General features: G+C 44.3%; 1 long non-coding RNA gene across 1 annotated transcript; it reads left to right on the top strand.

Annotated features, from left to right (window-relative positions):
* The first annotated feature begins 10,942 nt into the window (after positions 1-10,942).
* LOC110148624 (uncharacterized) lies at positions 10,943-19,319 on the top strand. Its single transcript, XR_002317216.2, has 3 exons — positions 10,943-13,917; positions 15,876-16,051; positions 16,691-19,319. It is a non-coding gene; the product is annotated as an uncharacterized lncRNA (long non-coding RNA).
* Positions 19,320-19,622: the final 303 nt, after the last annotated feature.

Genomic DNA, 19,622 nt, shown 5'->3' with positions numbered 1-19,622 from the left:
ATTCCCATCGTGGGTGACAAGAAGGGCACGACACTCAGATTAGGTCTTCTTCCAGTCAACAGTCTTTAGGCGGATGACCCTACAGTTCAAATTCCAGCAAGACTTGAATTCTGAGTCATTTTCAAAGGAGTGGAGGCTCTGATTGACACGAGCACTCACCCTGTCTTCACCATGTTTTTACAAAAATGTCTGGGAAATAGCCAGAGAACAAGGAAGATGCTGGGTTGTGGAATAACATGACCAGGTCAAAATGGGGACCAGGCACTGGCCCTCAAATCTCCTTGTGTCCATTAAGGGCTGGAGGCCAGTCCCAGGCTGATGATAAGTGAAGGGTGCTAGGGAAGTGTCCTCACCACATGCCTGCTCAGAAGGATAGTTTGTAGAAATCCAGAGTGGACAAGGTCTCAAACTCAGAGGCCTCAGGCAGGTGGTGCAAATGAGGGAAATGGGCTGAGAAAGAAACTTCTGCGGCCATGGAGAGCATGCATCCTCTTTCAAGGGCAGTCACTTCTCAGTCCCAGTCTTACCAGTGTCTTGATGAACAGGAATGCAAGTCCAACCTTGACAGACAACCCAGACTTTCAAGACACACAGAAAATTGATTTCATTTTATGTTGTCAACTAATTCAAAAATTTTATAATATTATGCTGGCCAGATCTGGACCTCAGGCCATCAGTGGGCAACCTTATTCTAAAGAACATTGAATCCATCATTTTTATCATTACCAGGCATCTCCCCAGTATGTGTTTTTACCAAGAACTTGTTTCTCCAGTGAAATTCGATAAATAATCCTGCCTCTCTGGAGTTTGGCACCCTCTCAGTGTGGAAGATATTTAATTTCTGACTGAAATTTCAGATGTTTTCTTTCAGGGTTCATTTGGGTATCCAGAGTGTACTAAGCACAAAGGATATAAAAGTGATAGTCAAGATATTTGGTCTCCTGCAGCTCACATGCTAGTTGGGAAGGTGGAAGAGAGGTAACATACATGTATACACACACATGCACACATAAATGCAAATACACACATGTGCATGTGCACACACACATGTATATACACATATACATTCACATTATAGATATGTGTTATAGATAAAGGCAATAGCATTTGCGATGATTTGAATTTAGAGAATTTTAAAAAGAGAACATCAAAGATGGTGCTTAGATTTGTGGCTTTAAAAGAGGTGGATGAGGAGGATTGAGGCATGAGATTTACAGAAAAATCAAGAGTTCTGTAACTGAAGCTGTCAAATCTGAATCCCGTATTAGACACCCAGGGGCAATATCCTGTATGACTCTGCAGAATAGAGCTGTGAAAAAAGAAACTTGCTTGATGGTTTTCTCAAGAACTCCCAAAAAGTCGATGGAAGGAGACTGAAATCTACAAAGCTGCTTTGTATGATAATAACACTGACCACCACCACATCTGGTAACATGGACCTAGGAGTCAGGGTCCACACTCGATATCACAAGGATCTTCATTAAATTGCACAAACAGTTCCAGAACAACTATTTTCTTACAATTTTACAATAAAGTTATGACAAATGTGCCACTTCAAGCTCTGATAGATCTGTTTAGATATCTTACTAAAGAAAGTGTTTCTATCCTTCACTAGAAATACGCCTTGGAGTTAACTTTCCCTGCTTCATCATCACGGGTCAAACCCAAGTCACAAAGAGTGACCTTGATACTTCATGGAGCAGGAAAGTGTAAAGAGGGGCCTATCCAGCCTTCCTGCCCCTAGATACACATGCTCCCGAGTGCATCAGGTTGTATGATCGCCTGTGAGCATGGAGAACCATCTTCATTAATTAAACTTATTATTACCATGCTTGGAAAACATGGCTCATTAGCTCAGGCACTGTAACCATGCCTACAGTGTTTCCACCTACTGGAGCCCAGGGATTTACAGTAACTGCAGTATTCTGTGCAGTAGCTGTGATTTTTGACAAAGTGCACACTCACCACCTCCTCCCGATTGACGGAACCCTTTTGCCCTCCAAGGTTCCTCGTCAGTCTCTAGTGATTTCTCAGCATTCCTTACAAGGGATGCTCTGGGATGTCAAGGTACCAGGTGGAGGAGGAGAGCCCTAGACCCAAAGCAAAGGCAGATTGAGCCTTGGGAAGAAATTAGACCCTGGACAGAGCAGAAGGTGTTTTTGTGTCTGGTAGGTGAATACTAGGGATCATTCAGAGCAGTCCTCCCTGATCACAGGAAAAATGAAAGCAGAGGAGGAAGTGAATGGCTTGTCTACCTCGGGAGACTCCTCCTCTGCCCCCAGGCAGCGGGTCTAGATCTGGCAGAGGGCGGGGCAGAGGTGGTTGAGGGGAGGCTCTGATCACTATTGTGCTGCAGAAGGTTGGAACCACTGCTCAAAGTCACAGAGAAAATATTTACTTTATTAAACCCCCCTAATCGAAATCAGCCCATTCAGATTAATATTGCTTCCCGATATTGCTTTCCAAATGTTAGGGGCAGTGACCTGGAAAAGTGAAAAGCTTTATTTAAGAGCGTCGATGTCTGCATCTAAATGGATGGGTCTTCGGATGTCAGAAGAACAAAACAGCCATTGGTTGGAGACTAATAATCTTTGGCTGTCCAGATATGAAACTTGCTGTTGCCCCCAGTGAAGACTGGCAGAGAGCAGAGCTATAAAACATGGATGTTTGCTTTCGAAAGCAGAAAGTCACAAGGGAGTGTCGCTTCCATGTTACCCTTAGAAGAAGCCAGATAAGCTGTAAAATTATAGCTTTTAAACTCATCAGAGAGCTGAGGATATCAATAAGCCTAAATGAATTAAATTCCAGAAAGCAATGAGCCCTTCCTTGGAGAGTAGAGACTCGGAGCTGCTGGCATCCTTGGTGGAGAGGTGGGAAAGGAGGAATTCAATAGAGACAAAGGCACAGAGAAACCAGCCAAACAGTTCATAAATCTCCCACAGTCTGTGTGAGCTGGTGAGATAGAAAGCCCATGGTAATCCTTCCAGAGAACAACTCAGCACCCCTGCCCCTATCTTTCCCATAGCCCTTCACTACGGGCATGGTATATTAAAGGCTGGGGGCAGGGCAGAGGCCTGATGGAGAACCTCCCTCCCATAGCATATGAGACCTTCCCAAAGTGCAAGACAGGGGCCCACTGCAAGAGAGCTGAGAAAGTCTCCCTGAGATCCCATGGGCTCATAATCGGTGCCCAGGTGCAGCCCCTGAAGTCTGGGACTTGGGCGGGCAGAGGAGCCAGGAGCCAGCCGTTCAAGGCTCTGAAGGTCTGTGCTGAGTGCACTGGAGGAGCCCTCCAAAGGCTGGGAGCAGGGGAATGGGATGGAGAGAAGCTTCCCGAGGAGCAGAAAATCAAGGAAGGAGTCAGGGCATTGCTTCCTCATGTGAGATTTTAAAGCAAAACAAGGTCATAAGAGGGTATGAGTAGATCTGAGTGAGAGTGGGTCCCACATATCTGCTAGGCCTCACCTACCTGGTGCAGAACCTTGCCCACCATTTTCCAAGCATCCCAAACACCTGCAGGGGTGCAGGGGTGAGGGTATACAGGGATGCAGGGGGAGAGTGGTAAAGCAGTACTGAAGAAAATAGAGAAGACTCCAGACAAAAACTGGCAGGTGGGCTATTAGAACAGAGCCTTCCATTGTCCAGGAAGCTATAAAGCTTAAAGATCTCTTTAATCTCACCTCTGTTCAGATCCCAGGCCCTGCTGACGGGGCAGTCTTCAGCATACACTCCAAATATTTAAAGCTAGAAAGTGAACTGAATCTAACCCAAGCCACCACAAAGCTCAAGCCCAGCTCAACATACTGGATGAACTCACCCTTCCAAATTACCAGCTTGACAGAAGATGGGGGCTTTTCATTTCTAGAGGAAAGTGTATTTACTTCTCCCACGTTAGTCCTTTTCATACATCTGATGTGGCACACAGTAAAAAAAAAAAAAGGAAACACACAAAGAAGCAAGAAAATGTGACACATGGTCAAAAGAGAAAAAGAGCAATGGAATCAGAATAAGAGAAGGTCCAAACATTGAATTTATCATACAGGGAACTTGCAGGGGAAAAAAAAGGTCTATGATAAATATGCTAAAGGCAGTATGTGTGAAAAGATGAGGGATTTTATTAGAGAGTTGGAAATTACAAAAGAGAACAAAATGGAAATGCTATAAATAAGAAATACAATATCAGAAGTGAATAATTCATTTGACAGGGTTAAAGCAAACTGGACAAAGTAGAAAAGAGGATAAGTGAACTTCAAAACAGGATAATAGGAATTACTTTGAATGAGGGAAGTTTCTGGAAACAGAGAGATGTTTTACATGTTGTTTCAGTGGCAATTACACAGTGTATACAACGGTTGTGCGTGCTCAGTCGCTTAGTCTAGTGTGACTCTTTGTGACCCTATGGACTGTAGCCCACCAGCTCCTGTGTTTATGGGATTTCCCAGGCAAGAATACTGGAGTGGGTTGTCATTTCCTCCTCCAGGGGATCTTCCTGACCCAGGGATCGAACCTGCGTCTCTTGCATTGGCCCACAGATTCTTTACCACTAGCATCACCTGTGGAGAAGGAAATGGCAACCCACTCCAGTGTTCTTGCCTGGAGAATCCCAGGGATGGAGGAGCCTGGTGGGCTGCCGTCTATGGGGTCGCACAGAGTCGGACACGACTGATGCGATTTAGCAGCGGCGGCAGCAGCATCACCCGAGAAGCCCATACAACTGTCAAAATTCATCAAATTGAACTTCTATGATCTATGCATTTTATTTTATGTAAATAATATCAATAAAATATGAATGGATGAAAATATGGAGGGATATTACACAGCATCTTTATCGAGCCTCTGTGTGTGGTAGATCCTTTAGCACTGCTGCTGCTGCTAAGTCGCTTCAGTCGTGTCCGACTCTGTGCGACCCCATAGACAGAAGCCCACCAGGCTCCTCCTTCCCTGGGATTCTCCACGCAAGAACACTGGAGTGGGTTGCCATTTCCTTCTCCACTTTTAGCACTAGATGGGAATAAGATCAGATTCTCAGGGTAGCTATTGCCTTTATAGGGTTTCCAGTCCCTGAAGGAGTCAGACAGCACCTTCCCTTGCAGGGAAAAAGTCAGGGCATTGCTTCCTCACATGAGATTTTAAAACAAAACAAGGTCATAGGAGGGTATGAGTTGACCTGAGTGACACTGGGCCGCACGTATCCCCCAGGCCTCAGCTATGTAAAGAGTGGGGAACCTTGGCCACCATTTCCCCAGCATCCTAAACACCAGCTGGGGTGGGGGTGGTTGGGATAGGGGTTGGTACAGCCTCCTGTTCACTGCCCAGGTCAGAAGGCTCCAGAGCTCCAGCACTCAGCCCTAGAATGAGGAAACACAGGCTCTGATTCCCCACAGCTGCCAGGAGGGGCTGCATAACCTGGCCCAGAAATTCCAGGGACACAATGACCCATGGCATTGGCTTTGGGGTGAACCTGAAGCAATCAGAGATAGGAGCTAGGAAGAATCTATAAATGAAGTCCCTCCCTTCCTCCTGCCCCCACCCCCAATCTCCAACCCCCCACTGGACTATTCGTAGGTGTAGTCATTCCATGTGGTCCCCTGGAGAAATCTGTTTTTGTGAAGACAGGGCAAACTGGAGTCCCCACAAAAGGCCCTGCTAGCATTTTCTCCCCTCCCTTCCCTGCCTCATTCCTCTTTACCCCTCACTCTTGACCTGGGATTAACTGCCCTGCCTCCCAATAAAGCAGGAGCACAGAAGCTTGGCCCCTGTCTCTGTATTTTAGGTAGTCAGGCTCATACAAACACAAATGTTTCAGAAAAAGAATAATACTAGTAATTTTTAATGATTACTGAGTTTTTACCATGTATATTTTTTCCTCTGTTTTGAAGTCCAGTTGATTCACAATATTGAGTTAGTTTCGAGCGTACAGCAATGTGATTCAGTTGAACATATATATGTATGTATGGGCTTCCATGGTGGTCCAGTGGTAAAGAATCCACCTGCCAATGCAGGAGACATGGGTTTGAGCCCTGGCTTGGGAAGACCCCTGGACAAGGAAATGGCAACCCACTCCAGTATCCTTGCCTGGGAAATCCTAGGAACAGAGGAGTCTGGTGGGCTGCAGTCTATGGGATCACAAAGAATCAATCATACATGACTTAGCGACTAAACAACAACAATATACATATACATACATATATTCTTTCCTTAATTCTTTTTCATAGCATGTGTTTTTTAAGTGCTTTACTTAAATTAACCCTGTCTAATCCTCACAATAACCCTAAGCAGAAATATTTCTTATGATCCTTATAGTACAGATGAGAAAACAGAGACACACATCAGTTAGTGACTTACCCAAGGCTACGCACTAAGTGGAAGAATGACTAGACTAACCCAAGCAACCTGATTCACAGGCCTTCTTCTTCACCACCATGCTACACTTCCTCCTTCCTAGTAAATGAGATCAAAACAGTGAACATGTCTGGCATGATACCTGTGACTGTGTGAGCTTATTAGAATCCAAATGTTCGCTAGGAAGCCAGAAATACAAATCTGCAGCTTGAACCAGGCCTATGTATTCCAGCCAAGGGCCTGGAAGCATTTCACCTCATTTAAAGCAGCTTCATTAGACGCTGTACAGAGGTGCATGCACACCCACAGACACTCTTGCGTGTGCAAGAGATTCAGTGAGGCACACCTGGCACTGGGGATAGGGGAACACAGGACACTTGTCCTCTTCTCACTCTCTACTCCTCCCCCATCCCTGCAGTCCTTGCAAATGCTCTAAGAGACTTGTCACACGATAATGAAAAACTGAAATGTGACGGATTCAATTACAATTTATATTTTCACTTAACAATCAATTACCTTCCCGTTATTGGAGGAACATCATTAAGCCATGATACCAGGTCTGGAGAGAAAGGCTCTCAGGGAAAGGAGCCAGTCACTGGCCCAGGGAGATCTGAACAGGGCTGTTAGTCTCCCAGGAACCAAGGGGGGAGGGAGGAGAGGCCCTGAGCAGGAGGGGGGATGGGGAAGGGCTGGCTGGCTTCCCGGGCTGCACAGGTGTGAGCAGGGAGGCGTTCTCTGCCTGTCTGTGCTGAGAGAGGAAGATAAGGGGATGCCCTCCTTCCTACTCCCCTGGTTCATGTGGGTGTTTCTAAAATGAACTAGAATGATGAAGCCCCCTTTGCCTGTCACCTAGAAGCAGCTGATCTCTGAAGTTCAATGTCTGCAAAGAAAGGGATGAAGGATGTGACTAGCAGCCAGTGCTGAGCAAGACAGACCGGCCAAGAACCAGGCCACGGTGCATGGGGCAGAGGCACTTCTGCTGTGCATCCTCCGCTAAGATCCTTTAAGAGGTTTGCAGCGATCGATGTGTGCTGGCTCCCCAGGTGGGCTTTGTAGAACTCAAGAGGCTCCCTGGGGTTCTGCGTCTTGGCAAGCCGCTGCGATAAGTCCTGCACAGATGCGGTGGCCTCCGAACAGCAGCTGCACAGGAGGATAAAAATTGAAATCCCAGCTTTCCTTCGGGGAGATGTAAAGAAGGGAAGGAATCCCAACGCAGCCTTCTTTCTCTTCCCCGCAGGGCTGGAACCCAGATGGGGACAGGTCTCTCTGCTTCCGGGGGTCTCCTCTTCTCAATCCCTCCCCACCCTGCAGCCAGAAGGAGTTCTCAAGCACGCAGATTTGAACATGTTGCTTAAGGCTTGAAACCTCTCATCGGATAAAATAAAGCCCAAATTCTCGAGAGTGGCTTTTGAAGGGGATCAGAATACGCTACCCCCAAATATGCCACTTTGGAATAAGGATTATTGTGAATGTAAGGCAGCTGAGAATCAACAGATGTAGGGAGGGTTCTCTGGCCTCCCCTTATCTGCCTAAAAACAGGGCATACATTTCCCTTTGTGAAGGTGTTTTCCTCGGTACCAGGTAGGGAAGAGAAATTCTTATCGCTGGAGACGAAAGTCAACACTAAGATGAGTTTGCATAAACAGACCTCACTATAATAATCCTTATCTTCCATGAGTTGCCTCCTGTATTTCCTAGTTACTTCCCCACAATTTATTGTTCCTCGAAGCCCAAGCCCTCTTTCTGTTGCTAAAATGGTTTATAAGCATCTAAGTCTAACCACTTCTTTGAGTTTAGCATCTTTTTACGAACTTCTGTGCATATGAATATTAATAAAAATGATATGCCTTTTCCTCTATTAATCTGTCTTTTGTTAGGTTAATACACACACCCTCAGGAGCTGAACATAAGAGGTTACATTCAAAGTCCTTCCCAATCTTGCCTCTATTTCACACACCTTCCAGCTCCTCGGCCTAAACTTGGCCTGGTTCCCAAGCCATTATTAGCTCATAAGTGCCTCCTAGAATTTACACATACTTTTGCTTTTGCCCAACTTCTCCATGTGACCCAACTCCTACGAAAACACTGACGTTTCTTCAAATAATTTCCTCTCCTGAAGACTTCTTTCAGCATCATGAGGCAGTAGATGGCCCATTTGTCTTGCTCTCAAAACAATTTGCCCATGCTATTAGTTAATGAGCTTTTGTGATAATTATGATGTGACCACAGTAAGGAGAGACAGCGTGAGAGCCCCAGGGGAAAACTGCTTAGATTCAAATCACAGTCCTGCCTCTTCCTAGCTGAGGGCTCTCAGGCAAACTGTTGATCCATTTAGTTCCTCAGTTTCCTCATCTGTAAAATGGAGTTTATGTGAGCTACCTCATGAATAAGGTGGCTGGAAGGATTAAGTGAGTGCTGTATAAAAACCGCTGGATGCATGACAGCTAGTAAGTGCTCAGTTGGGCTTCCCAAGTGGCACTAGTGGTAAAGAACCCATCTAGCAATGCAGGAGATGTAAGAGATGTGGGTTCAACCCCTAGGTTGGGAAGATCACCCAGAAAAGGAAAGGGCAACCCACTCCAGTACTCGTACCTGAGAAATCTCACAGATAGAGGAGACTGGCTGGCTATACCTCAGGGTGTCACAAAGAGTTGGACATGACTGAGATACTGAGCGTGCATAAACACACGCAAGTGCTCAAAAAATGCTGGTTACACTTTAATTGATTTTTGGTAAACTAAAAGTTTTGTATGAAAGTGTCAGTTAAATCTCAATCATCTGTGTAACCAATGTCAGCAAATGCCTATCACAGAGCCTGGTGTTTCATAAATTCTCAAAAATAGAAAAGAAAAAGTGTGCTGAATGAGCAGTCACTACACAGAGCTACTGTGAACACAGTAGTTGCTTGTATTAGAAACCATGAATACACAGTTTTGTGAAACATTTCAATTGCTGATCCTGTCAAATGTGCTTACATGGAAGTATTGTGAAAACATTTTAAGGGCTGATACTGTCAATGCATTGAGGAATCACTGTGAATGTTGACACTGTCAAGTGGGGTGTCAAGTATGGTTATATGAAAACAATGCAACAGCAATATATGTGACATATGGATCTATATTAAAGATATTGTACCAAGAACAAGGTTAAACCAAAGCACAGTCCAAATAAAACACCAAGTCCTATCTTTTAGCTCATTGTCTTAAAACCGTGATGGATCCAGAAATCCATCACATGCTAATTCTTTTAAAAACATTATGTTTAACTTCCCTGCATAGTTCAGTGATTAAGAATCCACCTGCCAATGCCAGGGACACAGGCTCCATCCCTTGTCTGAGAATATTCCACATGCCGCAGAGCAGCTAAGTCCATGCGCCACAACTACTAAGCCTGTGAATCTAGAGTCCATGCTCCGCAACAAGAGAAGCCACCACAATGAGAAGCGCTCACACCACAAGGAAGAGTAGCTCCCACCCACAGAGAGGAAAGCCTTTCCTGAGCCAGACTGCTGCACAGTCTTCTGCCTGATTTCCTGGAACTAGGGACAGTGTAAACCATGATATAGGTGTGGCCAAGATGCTCATATCGCAAGCTCTTGGTTCCTAAATGTTGGAGTCTTGCATTACTCAAGCCAGCCCTGGTGAGGGTCAAAGATGAGATGCCCTCTGTCCCCATGGGGTCCTGACCTGGCAGAGACAGTTGAGGCTCCTGTACAATGGACTGAATGATACAGCCAGACCCACACCTCACCCAGACCTGCACTGCAATGCCATCACACATTCCCAGAAAATGGGACTGCCCCTTGCACATCACACCACTTCTGTTTCTGAAAGGTAGCCATTTCCTTCTAGCTTAAAATCAAAACAAACACCAAATGATAAGAATACCCTGTGTTTCTACTGCATTAACTTGTCTATTGTATCCTAGAGAGAAAAATCATAATTTTATTTTACATCTGCTGGTCACATCAAATCTGGAATTGAGTGTCCAGTTAAGGAAAGGGAATAATAATAGCATTACTCCAAGTTTTTCACACAGTGTCTCAAGAATCATAAAAATGGTAAATATGTTTTCATCCTTTGCTCCACTAGTTACAAATCTGGGAATTATGCACAATTTCTCACATTTTGACATTTTTGAAATTTGGATGCACACTTGCATTTGATATACACATGTAATGAAGTGTTTCTTTTTCTTTCCCCACCAGAAGTGCTATTAAATTGATGGTGTGTCTTAAGGCAGTTGCATTCATGGGCTCAGTTGCCATAACAAAAATACCACAGACATGGTGGCTTAAACAACAGAAATTAATTTTCTCATAGTTCTGGAAGCTGGGATTTCAAGATCAAGGTGTGAGCAAGTTTGGTTTCTTCTGAGGCCCTCTGCTTGGCTTGTTGATGGTGCCTTCTCACTGCATCCTTTCATGGCCTTTTCTTTTGCACCCTTAGATCCTTGGTCACTCTTCCCCTTCTTACAAAGACACCAGTCACATTGGATGAGGGCCCACCCCTCATGACCTCATTTAACCTTTATTACCTCTTCAAAAGTCCTGTCTCCAAAGATAGTCACCCTGGGGCTTAGAGCTTTCACATATGGATTTGGGAGGCACACCATTTTGTCCATACATAGGATCTTAGGATCAAGGAAATACAGCATAAAAAAACATCATCATAAAAAAGCAAGAAATGAGTGTTTATTGAAGTAAACATTTCCATACCTTCTCTGAAAGCTGGAATGTTCTGGCAGTATGTCTGACCCATTGCTGACCACCTCAGAGGCCTGGGCTCAAGCCACCATGGAGAAGACAGGCCCAGCATCCTTCTCCACCCACATGCTCATCCCCCAATTCAGGAGTGGCTCCTGCCATGCTCTCTACTGTCTCAATGATATTTTGGCTGATACTGACAATTCCCACATGTTATCAGGGTCTCGCATTTTGTGCTGACCTTAACAAGTCTTGTATTATAATTTAATCTTTCCTGAGTAAATCTTTTCCTTCTTTAACTACAGAATGAAGACCTACAAGACCTTCTAGAACTAACACCAAAAAAGATGTTCTTTTCATCATAATCAATTGGAATGCAAAACTAGGAAGTCAGGGGATACCAGGAGTAACAGGCAAGTCTGGCCTTGGAATACAAAATGAAGCAGAGCAAAGGCTAACAGAGTTTTTGTCAAGAGAACACACTGGTCATAGCAAACACTCTTTCCCAACAACACAAGAGACAACTCTACACACAGACATCACCAGATGGTCAATACCAAAATCAGATCAATCAATCTGATTGATGATGTTCTTTACAGCCGAAGATGGAGAAACTCTATACTGCCAGCAAAAACAAGACAAGGAGCTGACTGTGGCTCAGATCATGAACTCCTTATTGCAAAATTCAGACTTAAATTGAAAAAAGTAGGGAAAACCACTAGGCCATTCAGGTATGACCTAAATAAAATCCCTTATGATTATACAGTAAAGATATACAATGAAAAGATTCAGGGGATCAGATATGCCTGAAAAAGAAGTAGACAAGAGTGCCTGAGGAGCTATGGACCAAGGTTTATAACATCGTACAGGAGGTAATGACCAAAACCATCCCAAAGAAAAAGAAATGTGAGAAGGCAAAGTGGTTGTCTGAGAAGGCGTTACAAATAGCTGAGGAAAGAAGAGAAGCAAAAAGCAAGAGAGAAAGGGAAAGATAGACCCAATTTAATGCAGAGTTCCAGAGAATAGCAAGGAAACATAGGGCATTCTTCAATGAACAATGTAAAGAAGTAGAGGAAAACAATAAAATGGAAAAGACTAGAGATCTCTTGAAGAATATTTGAGATATCAAAGGAACATTTCATGCAAGGATGGGCATGATAAACGATAGAAACAATAAGGAAATCAGAGAAGCAGAAGGGATTAAGGAGAGATGGCAAGAATACACAGAAGAACTCTACAAAAAAAGATCTTGATGATCCAGATAACCACGATGGTGTGGTCACTCACCTACAGCAAGACATCCTGGAGTATAAAATCAAGTGGAACTTAGGAAACATTGCTACAAGCAAAAATAGTGGAGGTGATGAAATTCCAGCTGAGCTATTTCAAATCCTAAAAGATGATGCTGTTGAAGTGCTGCACTCAAAATGTCAGCATATTTGGAAAACTCAGCAGTGGCCAAGGACTGGAAAAGGTTAGTTTTCATTCCAATCACAAAGAAGGGCAATGACAAAGAATGTGCAAACTATAGGACTATTGTGGTCATTTCAGATGCTCGTAAAGTTATGCTCAAAATCCTTCAAGCTAGGTTTCAGCAGTATGAGAACTGGGAAATTCCATATGTACAAGCTGGGTTTAGAAAAGGTAGAGGAACCAGAGATCAAATTGCCAACATCTGTTGGCTCATAAAAAAAGCTAGAGAATTCCAGAAAAACACCTACTTTTGCTTCATTGACTATGCTAAAGCCTTCAACTGTATGGATGACAACAAACTGTGGAAAATTCTTAAAGAGACAGAAATACCAGATCACCTTACCAGTCTCCTGAGAAACCTGTATGTGGGTCAAGAAGCAACAGTTAGAACTGAACATGGAACAATGGACTGGTTCAAAATTGGAAAAGAAGTACATCAAGGCTGTATATTGTCACCCTACTTATTTAACTCATATGCAGAGTACATCATGTGAAATGCTGGGCTGGATGAAACACAAGCTGGAATCAAGATTGCCAGGAGAAATATCAGCAACCTCAGATATGCATTTGATACCACACTAATGGCAGAAAGTGAAGAGGAACTAAGGAGCCTCTTGATGAGGGTGAAAGAGGAGAGTGAAAAAGCTGGCTTAAAACTCAACATTCAAAAAACAAAGATCATGTCACTCGGTCCCATCACTTCATGGCAAATAGAAGGGGAACAAGTAGATGAGTGACAGATTTTCTTCCCTTGGGCTCCAAAATCACCATGGATAGTGACTGCAGCCATGAAATTAAAAGATGCTTGCTCCTTGAAAGGAAAGCTATGACAAACCTAGAGAGCATATTAAAAAAGCAAAGACGTCACTTTGCCAACAATGGTCCATATAGTCAAAGCTATGGTTTTTCCAGTAGTCATGTATGCATGTGAGAGTTGGACCATAAAGAAGGCTGAGCACAAAAGAATTGGTTCTTTTGAACTGTGGTGTTAGAGAAGACTCTTCAGAGTCCCTTGGACTGCAAGGAGATCAAATCAGTAAATCCTAAAAAAAAAAAAAAATCAACCCTGAATATTCATTGGAAAAACAGATGCTGAAGCTCCAATACTTTCGCCACTTGACGCAAAGAGCCAACTCATTGAAAAAGACTTTGATGATGGGAAAGACTGAAAGCAGAAGGAGAAGGGGATGACAGAGGATGAGATAGATTGACAGCATCACTGATTCAATGGACATGAATTTGAGCAAACCCTGGGAGATAGTGAAGGACAGGGAAGCCCGGCATGCTGCAGTCCATGGGGTTGCAGAGTTGGACATGACTTAGTGACTGAGCAACAACAATCTCCTATTTACCTCCTATTCCTCCTTTCTTTCTCCACGTGCCACATCAGGCATGGGGTAGGTGTCCCCTTCTGAGCTTTTGGTGCCACTACAAGGTTTGTCAAATCACACACACATGCACAAACACTCACACACATAGAGTGAGCCCCTTAGTGCTGGAATCTCTGTCTTAGTCAACTCTCCACCTTCATGGCCCAGTACAGTCACTTACTAGCTACATCCCTCTACGCCTGTGTTTCTATCTCTGTAATTAGGAACAGTCAGCTAGGATTGATGTGAAGGTGAATGAGATGGTGAAATGTAGACAGTGCTTGGCTCAGAGTCAGTGTTCATATGTGACTGATGATGAGGAGAAGGGATTTTACAATACAGCAGCACTCGGGGAATGTTGAGAGGAAGAAAGGAAGCTTTGTCTGAGTCATGCTTATGTGTTCTCCACGTTTTCTCCCCATGAGAACTAGCCATCCAAGTTTAGGCACCGGGATCACTTCTTAAACTAGATTTAAGGTGAATGAATGACTTGGGTACTGTCTAACCTGGGGCCATTAGGGTTTACAGTGACAACTAGTAAGTAGGCTCTCAAGAGTTTAACCATAACAATCATGGGTATAGGGTTAAACTCTTGAGAGCCTACTTACTGTTTCTCAGACGAGATGAATAAGGCACAAAAAGTGAACTCAGTCCCTTCAATGCTCTTTATCCTGGTCCACAGGTTACCTGCAAATATTCTAGCATTTCCTTCTCCTGTTGCAGTTGCTCTGCTTTGAGGTGTCCCTCATGGGGCAACCTGCTCACATCTCCAGGGAACACCCTAGTTAAACAGTGCACCAGGTGTAAGTCAGGACCACCCACAGGAAAACATCACCATGGGAAACAACAGCCACTCAATGTGATTCTGAAAGCCCACCTCTAGGAAGATCTCTCCAGACCATGATTCAAGAGGACAAAACTACCTGTATGAAGTTGTTCATATACAGGAGCATATAAGACCTTAAAAATACTAATAAGCATATAAGAACAGTCCAATGTGCCCACACAGTGACTATAAAATATTCTATAGCTTTGAAGAGGAGTAGTTAGAAGTCTCTGCTTACAGTTAAAGAACAGACCCAAGTTCCATCTGCACTATGATTACAGCTGTGTAAAAATTTATATATGTTGTGGCCAAAACACAACATATGCCATGAAGAAGGCAGATATTCTGTTAGGAAGAAAGGAATTGGGGGAATTATGAATGGGTTTTCCATCTGCATGAAAAAGTCCTCAGTGCTTATATAGGAAGGTTTATTCACAAGGATGCCCTTCATTAGCGAGTTCTCAGCTGTTGGGAATACTCGCTAACTCAGGAGGATTAAGAATTCAGGCAGTCCCAGTGACTGTCATTGTTCCAAACAGTCCATAAAATTCACGATTGGGAAAAGTTGGCCAAGAACATTCTCATCAGCGTGGATGAGGCTTGTCTCAGATGGTGGCTGCCTGCTGCCTCTTTGGGGTTTTCCCAACTGCAAGATGTTTAGTAGAGACTTCCTTTTGTTTCCTCCTTGTTGTGTATACTTTAATTACTCATGCAATCAATTGGTGCTCACTAAATGTTTTCAAAGAGCTTCTGTGCTTGTTTCTGTGACGTGGGTGGTATTCAGTTCTTCACTTTGGCCAGAGGAACTCCAGGGGCTCCACATAGCCCACCTAGATGAGGGAATCCAGGTATGGCTGCCACATAGGTCGTTGCAGGGGTATGTTTGAATAACTGCTGGTGTTCTGATATTAGTTCTACTGTGATGAGATTTTTAAATGTCTACATCTCATTTATTGAGCAATCTCAACATGATGAGATATAAATATGAGTTTTCTCCATTCACTGCCTTTGATCATATCTCATCCAATCTCCCATTCCCATCCCTTAACAACATGCTCCTCAAATTTCATGACCTTCTGATCATTATTGGTTATTAAAAGTCAGGTATGTTTAAAACTTCTGTGTCAAATTTAATCTCATCTTCTCCTCTCCTTACAAGCAAGGCTGACATGGACCTTGACTGCTCGCAAAGAGGGGCTCTGACCCCTTTGTCCTCCCAGCCCTTCAAGGTCTGGCTATCTGGTGCTGGAATGGGAAGAGAGTAGATGAAGAATGCGAGCATCACTACTTCACTCTGCTGGTGAAACCACAACCCTACACCTGGACTTCTTTGAGGTTACCCCCTCCCCTGAACACTTCTCAATTCTAGCTCTTATCTCTCATCTGTGCTAACGACTGAATGTCTGTATCACCCCTCAAATTCTGTTTGTTGAAACCCAACCCTTAATGGGAAGGTATTAGGAGATAAGCCATTGGGAGGTGATTAGGTCATAGGATGGTGCCCTCATGAATGGGATTAGTGCTTTATAAAAGAGCCCCTCCCCCCAAATTTCCTTCATCCCTACTATCACATGAGGCCACAAGAAGAAGATAGAATCTATGGTTCTTCAGCAGATGCCAAACCTGCCGGAGGACTTGATCTTGGATTTCCCAGGCTCCAGAATGGAGAGAAATAAATGCTTGTTGTTTAAGCTGCCCAGTCCATCATGATTTTGTTATAGCAGCACTTATGGACTGAGACACTATACCACCACATACCACAGTTTCTGCTGCTGGGGGCCACCACCCATCAGGCAACAGGCACGATGGGCAAAGTGTGGTCAACCCAGCCCTCTCCACCCTGTCTCTAGACTCAGGAAGAACTCACACCCTCCCTGTAATACCAAGTACACACAAGCAGGCTAGTTAGTCCCTGTTTGGCTCTGTGTTCATGGTTCTCTCTCTCCCTCGTATTCTCTTCTCCTGCTTTTCCAGGTATCAGGCGATCCAAGCAGACATGTAATCTGGAATTAGAATATGAGCTTCATCTTCTTATTGTAAGAACACCCTCTTTCAACTCAAGGAAGTCAAGAATTCTCTTGACTTCCCCCTCATTTGACTTGCAGGTCATGTGGAAGGTAAGACATTCACTTCTCACAGTGACCCATGTATGACAATGACCTCAGCCATGGTTTCCTTTCTTCTCAAACTGAGGAGATTCCCAGCCCAGAGCTGATGGTAGCAGTACAAGTGTTAAACCCAGATGCTGTTGGTTCTCTCTTAGCAAAAACTTTATCCTTTGTTTCAGCCTTGGTCACCAATTTCTGGGTCAATAGAAAAATCCATTCAATTTCCTATTGTGTGCACAAGTTTAGATTTGGGTCCAAACTAGGCTTCTATTTCTTTTGGACTTAACTTATACAGGATAGAATTGGGTTTTACTTGGTCCAGGCTGTGGTTAAAAAGTGAAGTTCAAGGGCCAACCAAAACTACAACCGGTCAAGAGAAGGCTGCTTAGGACACAGTTGCAGAGGGCGGGCCCAGCCTGAGTCCTGCGGGGAGTGAAGATAAGCACCAGGGGAATCCCCAAGCCACCCCCCACCACACACACCATCTGCAGAACCACCTGACATGTGGACATACCAGGAGATTTCCAGGGCTCCGCAAAGGCTCCATCTTTCAGACACTCCTAGCTGAGTCACAGCTAATGCTGACCTCATTCAGGCAGAACACCAACACCATTCACTGGAACTGGAAATTACCAAGGCTTCTTCAGTTTGGGGGAGGGAGAGGAGATCATTGCCAACCCTTTATACGCATTGTGGGCCAGTTAGTCTTAGTCACATCTTCAGGCTCTGATGTCTTCCTTACAATAAGGCAAACCCCATCGACCTCATCAGGATGGCAGGGGATTAATGAGATGACACTGTATGTGAAGCACATAGGACACTGCTTGGCACAGAGCAGAGAGAATAAATTCCCAATCTGCCCACCCCTCAGTGAGACCACAGTGACCAGAAGATACACGGTCCCTCCGCCTTCAGGATGTAGGTAGGTCCACAATCCAGGCACTTCTCACCATGACCACTGCCCCACTCTGGTCCAAGCATTATTGCCTCTTACCTGAGCCACTGCAGCAGCCTCTGAAGTGAACCCCTGCTCTCACCCTTGCTTCCTACAGTCTATCAGAACGGTCCTAAAAAAGGTAAGTGGATCATGATACTACATAAATCCCTGCAACGACTCTTGTCCTCATTAGAGTGAACGTTAGTCCCCACAGTCACCTACAAGGCCTTCCACGTTCCACCCCCAGTTGCTCTCCTGGCCTATCTCCATCCCCCTGGCCGGCTCCCTGTTCCTCTGACACAGTTGGCCAGTTTCTGCCTCGGGGCCTTTGCACTGAAGAGGAATATTCTTCCCCTTGACAGCCACATTACTGTTCCTTTCTTTCAGGTCCTGAATCAAATGTCACTTTCTTGGTGGTCTTCTCTGACCACTCTGTTTAACATGGCATCATTTCCCCATGTGCCTCAATCAGTGGCTGTCCTGTCCCACTCCCCATAGCATTTTATCTCCTAACATACCATGTAATTTACTGATTTACATTACGGTCCATTTCCCCTTCCTCCTACACACACCAAAATATAAATACCACACATGTAAGAACTAGTGTCTGCACTGTTCATTGCTGCACCTCAGGATCTAAGACAGTGCCCAGTACATGTGAGGTGCTCAGGAGTCAGTTGAATGAATGACTAAGTGACTAAAAGGATAGGAGCATTCAGGAGCAGGAAGCGTTAAGACCCAGTTAACTCCTCAAAACACAGGCTGCAGTCTAAGCTCAGTAATGCTGAGAATGAATCAGAGGAAGGATGAAGTCAGCTCAGAAGAGGGTGTCCAGACTGAGGAAGTGAGCTCCACCCCTGCCTCATCTCATTTTGGACCTAACATTGGAAATACATTTTGAAAGCATCCTCTTTAGTCATTCCAATCACTTGCTTCCTCTAAACTCCAACTTGTCTAGGGACCAAAGTCTGAAACTTTTGCAAGTAGAAGCTGTGTTAGGCAGAAAAAAAAAAAAAAGTTCAATGGCACTTTAACCATTTTGACTTCAGAGAGCAAGCGTGATGCCTCAAAGCCTCCCAGCTGCTCCCTGCAGCTCAGCTCTCTCAGGTGCCTGCAGTCTTAGATTCTCTTTGCCCAAAACGTTGATTCACACTCTGAATTGAGGGACACAAGCCTTTCATGTGTGGGGATCGCTTCTCACATGAATCCCAAGTAAAACAAAAACTAGGTGTAGGACAGCTATAACTCACTGACAAGCAATTGCTCCATCTAAAGGAATTCAGACATGAATGAATGAATGAATGAATAACACAGTCAAGTCACACAAAACACTTAAGATCTGCAAACTGCCAGTCTGCAGTTCCAGTCTTGACTGCAAGCTTAGCCCCTACAGCAATGCAGAAATATAGTAGGCACTCAATAAAGAGCTGATGACTGATCACTGCAGATGGTGACTGCAGCCATGAAATTAAAAGACACTTGCTCCTTGGAGGAAAAGTTAAGACCAACCTAGACAGTATATTAAAAAGCAGAGACATTACTTTGTCAACAAAGGTCCGTCTAGTCAAAGCCTTTGTTTTTCCAGTAGTCATGTATGGATATGAGAGTTGGACTATGAAGAAAGCTGAGCACCGAAGAATTGATGCTTTTGAACTGTGATGTCGGAGAAGACTCTTGAGAGTCCCTTGGACTGCAAGGGGATCCAACCAGTCCATCCTAAAGAAAATCAGTCCTGAATATTCATTGGAAGGACTGATTCTTAAACTCCAATACTTTGGTCACCTGATGCAAAGAACTGACTCATTTGAAAAGACCCTGATGCTGGGGAAGATTGAAGGCAGGAGGAGAAGGGGATGACAGA

Source organism: Odocoileus virginianus, chromosome 2 (genome assembly GCF_023699985.2).
Source record: "Odocoileus virginianus isolate 20LAN1187 ecotype Illinois chromosome 2, Ovbor_1.2, whole genome shotgun sequence".
NCBI lineage: Eukaryota > Metazoa > Chordata > Mammalia > Artiodactyla > Cervidae > Odocoileus > Odocoileus virginianus.
This window is presented reverse-complemented; position numbering and strand designations above follow the sequence as displayed.